Genomic DNA, 6,000 nt, shown 5'->3' with positions numbered 1-6,000 from the left:
TGCCAAGTTTCATGTGAACACATGACGAAGTAAAACTTTACCAAGTTTCATGTCAAAAAATCATGATGTGCGTCTATATTAAGTTTCATGTCAACAAATCATGATGTACAACTATAAGAAGTTTGATGTCACCAAATCATGAGCTACACCTATACCAAGTTTCATGTCACCAAATCGTGCTGTACAACTATACCAAGTTTCATGTCAACAAATCCTGAAGTACAACTATACCAATTTTCATGTGAACAAATCATGATGTACAGCTATACCAAGTTTCATGTCAGCAAATCATAATGCACAGCTACGCCAAGTTTTATGTCACCAAGTCATGAAGTATAACTATATCAAGTTTCATGTCACTAAATCATGATGTAGAACTATACCAATTTTCATGTCAACAAATCATAGCCTACAGCTTTACCAAGTTTCATGTCAACAAATCATGAAGTACAGCCATACCAAGTTGAATGTCAACAAATCATAAAGTACAGCCATACCAAGTTGAATGTCAACAAATCATGCTGTACAATTATACCAAGTTTCATGTCACGAAATCATGAAGTACAACTATACCAAGTTTCATGTCTCCAAATTGTGATGTACAGCTATGCCAAGTTTAATGTCAACAAATCATGATGTTAAACTATACCAAGATTCATGTCAACAAATCATGAAGCACAACTATAAAAAGTTTTTTGTCACAAAATTATGATGCACAGCTGCACTTTGTTTCATGTCACGAAATCATGAAGTGCAGCTATAAAAAGTTTTGTATCACCAAATCATGAAGTACAGCTATAAAAACTTTCATGTGACCAAATCATGATGTATAGTTATACCAAGTTTCATGTATATCTATTTGAAAATTCGCAAGTTACATCTCCAAACATATACTAACGTTTACCTGCAACCTTCAAATGAGCACAGTTAAAGTGTATAATAAATGTAATTGTAATCATTGTCGTTAACATTCATGTACACACTCTCTTACTCTCTTAACATTAATGTACACACTTTCTTTACTTTAAAGTATACACTCTCTTAACATTCATGCACACTTTTTTCTTAACATTCATGTATACACTCTCTTAACATTAATGTACACCTTTTCTTAACATTCATGTACACTTTTTCTTAACATTCATGTACACACTCTCTTAACATTCATGTACACATTTTCTTAACATTCATGTACACACTATCTTTGCATTCAAGTACACACTCTCTACTTCTGATGTGTACATCAGCAAAAAGATTAGTTTCGTAAACCTTGAGAATAACTTCATCAGATATGTTTCAAATTACACGAGCATTCATTCACTCTGATTCTCTTCAAGATCCTTCATACCAACCCGGATTAGTCAGGTTGCACTTTCTTTATATTTGTTCTTTCTTTCTCCCTTCTTTGTTTCTCTTGCTTCTCATATGCAAAATAATTCAGCTGTTGGGAATGCCACTAGACATAACACCTGTATTCCAGACCTTTTCTGATGAGTGTGCTATATAAAACTCTAAAGACAAAGTGACACCAAAAGCAAAATCATGTTAACATCCCTCTGTTTTGATCTTATGCAATAAAATACTTGTAGAAGATATGTTACCTTCCTCACAAAACACAGGAAATTGCGCACCTTTCTCCCTATATATATGCTTAAAGCAAAAAATTAGACGCAGGGTTAAGGAATCAAGAGAGCACGCGGAATCCAGTAAGTGTTTCAGTTTGGTCTAGAAACAGACTGTGCCACTGATTTGAGGTAAGTGCCTTTGCATTCCGTAATTGTCTGAATTCTATTACATTGTTTGGTCCATACAAACAAAACATTTTACATGTATCAGTATGAAATGATAAGCGATTGAAATTATATATGATCATTACTTTAAATATATATATATATATATATATATATATATATATATATATATATATATATATATATATATATATATATATATATATATATATCCATTTAATGCATTAACTGCATTTGAATTGATTCCATATTAAATTTCTAAAGTACAGTTATGTGGTGCAATTTGGATGCAACATGTGTGCAATTTGATGTTTCATTTGGAATTTCCAAGTGATTTTCAGCATGTTATTGTGGTGCACGGTAAGAACCGTTGATTATGTCGAGTTGTTTACAATGATATTTTCTTACTATAGTGCATCGGATGCAGTATTCGGAATGGTTAAAATGTCTACAGTTGCAAATAAACCTTTCTACAGGAATTATCAAAAAGCAAAACAATGTTTTTTTTTTTTCTTCCCGTATTTAAAACGTGCTGAAAGAGTCTTCCTAAGGAATTTCCATTGGCAGGAGTCCCATAAGGAATTCCCATTGGCAGTAAACCATTAACGCTCAAAATGCATACCGTTTTCTTGCCTGCATAATATCGTGACAATGTTTCCAGTAGTCATGCATACGTTTTGTCCACAACATCATCTGTACATTGTTTTTCACACCTAAATAATCAAACAGAATGCAAACTGGGTAAACAAACAAATTGCACGATGGGTATTCTTTGTTATTCAGATTTGACTAGTTTCATGCGATTATATTGACGAATCATACCAGATTAAAGGGGGAGGGGGCTAAACAGCCAAAGAGTAATGTTTTCATGTGAACTTTTGTTCTTATTCGGAAAGGAAGATTCATGCAAATATATGAGTATCTTTGACGAAGCAACGGATACCTAGTTCACATTTCAACATACTCTGCAAGAATCTTCGAACTGACGATTTGTCAACTAGTAAATAATACAATCCTGTAACAATCTTCAAAGAAAGGATCCTGTGATGGCGATATTTTGACTTACTCTTTAAGAATCTTCAAATAGCGAATACTTAGCTGACATTAAGTCGACTCCTTTAAGATCATTTATATATATATATATATATATATATATATATATATATATATATATATATATATATATATATATATATATATATATATATATATATATACCATTTGTTCACTTGAATTTTGCCTGCAATTTAGCATTTGCTCGCCATCAAAATACTAATAATTTTCTATCTCCAAATTCTAATTTTGGCCCTTCCTACACAGGCGTAAAAGTTACCACAAGACAGGAATTTGTTTGATTGAAAGCTTTGTCTATTGCGTAGGCTATTAATATATAAGCATGCCATATGTATACATGTATATGTATACCACAGGCAGGCATATTTATCGCCTAGCTGTTGAAATAAATAAATTGAAAGTTAAAAGATTTGTACTTTGCGACTAGGAAAGATGTATGCAATAAAATGTGCATTGTAATTAATGCAATCAATACAGCCAATTTCTGATATTTTGCTGAGAATAGCTATTATAATAATTGTTTTTGTATTACATCTGTTCAAAACTGACCGGTTAATGAAAGATACAGTAAACAAGCAGTGTCGGAACGATTGACTCTGTTATGCTCAATTTATCACGTGAAACAGTCAACAAAAACCCCGAAGAAACAAATTTATCGGTAGTTGTTTATGTTGCAGTTGTCTCTCACTAACTCATGTTGCTGTTTAAAACAATAATTTGGCCATGTTTCGTGATATGAGCTCATTGACAAGTGAATATAATTATTTCGGAAAGTCTTTTTCATGCACCTTTCATAGGTAGTGGGTCTTTTTGGTCTTGGTAAGTGTGTGGAGTTGGGTGGGTTTGGGGTGAATGTAGATAGATATTCTTTGTCAGTGAAATGCATGATATGTTTTGTGGAATAAGATGGAAAAGGATGATGAAAAATAAAGAGATTATTTACCATGTCAACGTCAGAGTGCTGGACATTATTTATAATAAATGTACAATTTTAGTGATATGATTTATAAATTAATGTTGTCATGCTATATCATTTTCCTTTATTAATATCTGTGTTCCTTAGTATGTTGATTGGGAGCTTTCACACAATAGTTTCCATTTACATTTGTGTTATCATTAGAGCTTTCTTAGATCTGGTTTTTCAGTACGTAGAGACAATGTGATGTCATTTAAGTTTGTGAAAGTTTAAAAAATGTCCCATTTCTAATAGATATTAATATAGCCAAGAGAGTTTCACTTAACCTACTAGCCATCTTTTGAAAGATAATTAAACAGAACAAAGTCTGCATTATATATGAAAATTTACCGTGTACTTCATTGCCAGCCATATATTTAATAATTTTACTGACCATCTCCAATCGAATTTCTCATTTATAGAAAAAATCCGGATTGCATCATGGTCTGTTTGCAATCGATATAAATACTGTTACAGTTCGTAACCGTCAATGCGATTCTTCCTTTAAAAAAAGTACCATATGTTTCGTACAGGTATTGCCTTTGATTACACGTGAATGATGTGTATATTTAGTATCTGACGATTTGACAAAGCGAACAAATATAACGTGACACATTACTCCCGACAGACAAGGCCCTTCCGTCATATACCACAAATCAAACATGACACGCAACGGCTTACTGCCTTTGATGAAAGATGTACTTATAACAGATAATCGGGTGCGGAAATGTCGATTGTATTTTTGTGCCAAAAAAAACACAAGTGCCGGTTTGATGTATAGGCTTATCGCCTCATTAAACAAGCATGAATAATTTGTAATTAAGAAATCTACACAAATATCAACATAATTTTACCTGTATTGTGGAAAATGTACTAGTGGTAATCCATGCGGATTGCAAAACTGCTCATTATGCCCATATAAACGTGTTGTATGTTTAAAATTAATTGTCATTCTGTATTATGTTAAGCATTCTGGGTCCTCTTTTTGTACGCTGTCATTATATTAGGCATTCTGGGTCCGCTTTTTGTACGCTGTCAATTTTGTTTGGTGCAATTTCGAATAAATAAAGATCGAATATTCTTTTATTAATAGTTAATCAGTAAGTCAGTTTTCTTTAGTTCATTTCAATGTCTGCAATGAGGCTTTTTAAAATTTAAATTTTGCGAGTTGGACCAGAAAAACAAAACTTTTAATAATGAAAGTAAATCTCCGGCTTCTCACAGGTGGTACGTAATAATAGCTAACTGCTACATTTTTATGAAGGGACTTTGCTAAACTCTGAAGATACACGTCACATTATTGGTCAACGTTTACAATCAGAGTAAGAATAAACATTCGTGATAAATATGAGAACATTTTGGTACGTAAATAATAGAACATTTGGGTACATACATATTAAAATATTTGGGAACATAAATATGGGAACGTCTGGGTGCTTAAATATTAGAACAGTCGGGCACATACATATAACATTTTTAGGACAGAATACATTAACTATGCTAGAATGTACAAAAGTCGTAAAAGACAACAAAGTATATCATTATGAAGTACGAAAGATTTCCAATTCCACAAATAGCATAAAGTTTATGGTATTGTATTCATAATGAGATTAACAAAATTGGCAAGACGTTTGAGAATTTTGCGACTATTTGTGGCGAATAAGGTTTGTCATTTTGCATTTGAGGGTTTGCAGTAATAGGACGTTTTAACAAATACCCTTTTTTTAAGCGAAATTTGGGAGAAATGAATAAATAACGGTATTCGTCCCCGATGTTATTTTTTAATCACAATGATTTCTTCAAAGATCTTTGCCCCATAGACCGGTTTTAACAGATTCTGTGATTGGAAGTCCTTAACTTTATTAGTGGTAAGTACTGATTCCTATATAACAGAAATAAATAGTTTTCTATATTCAAGTCTTGTTTTATTAAATGGTTAAATTTTCCGTTAGAATTTTGAGTTACGGATGATTGCAATTCCTTTTTATAACGGTTTTGTAAAGTTCCTAATATTTTGTTCCTTTCGGATCATTAATAAATTCATGATATAGGAGGTCTGAGGGGGGAATGTTTGGGGACTCAGAGAAAATTAATTAGTAATTTCTCTCGTTAAACAAATTATCCAAATGAAATGGGTGTGTGTAACTTTTAGTAACTCCTATCCAGAGAATAGACAGGGGAAATAATCTAATGATAAACATAAGGAGATAGCTCCACACT

General features: G+C 32.3%; 1 protein-coding gene across 1 annotated transcript in view; it reads left to right on the top strand.

Annotated features, from left to right (window-relative positions):
* The first annotated feature begins 1,626 nt into the window (after positions 1–1,626).
* LOC149794840 (salivary peroxidase/catechol oxidase-like) overlaps positions 1,627–6,000 on the top strand; it is a 51,824-nt gene continuing 47,450 nt past the window's right edge. The window contains exon 1 of the mRNA XM_089963981.1: positions 1,627–1,754. The gene's annotated coding sequence lies outside the window, so the exon portion shown is untranslated. The remainder of the gene's footprint in view (positions 1,755–6,000) is intronic.

The sequence above is a fragment of the Sinohyriopsis cumingii genome, chromosome 7 (assembly GCF_028554795.1).
Source record: "Sinohyriopsis cumingii isolate HCF-2022 chromosome 7, ASM2855479v2, whole genome shotgun sequence".
Taxonomy (NCBI): domain Eukaryota; kingdom Metazoa; phylum Mollusca; class Bivalvia; order Unionida; family Unionidae; genus Sinohyriopsis; species Sinohyriopsis cumingii.
This window is presented reverse-complemented; position numbering and strand designations above follow the sequence as displayed.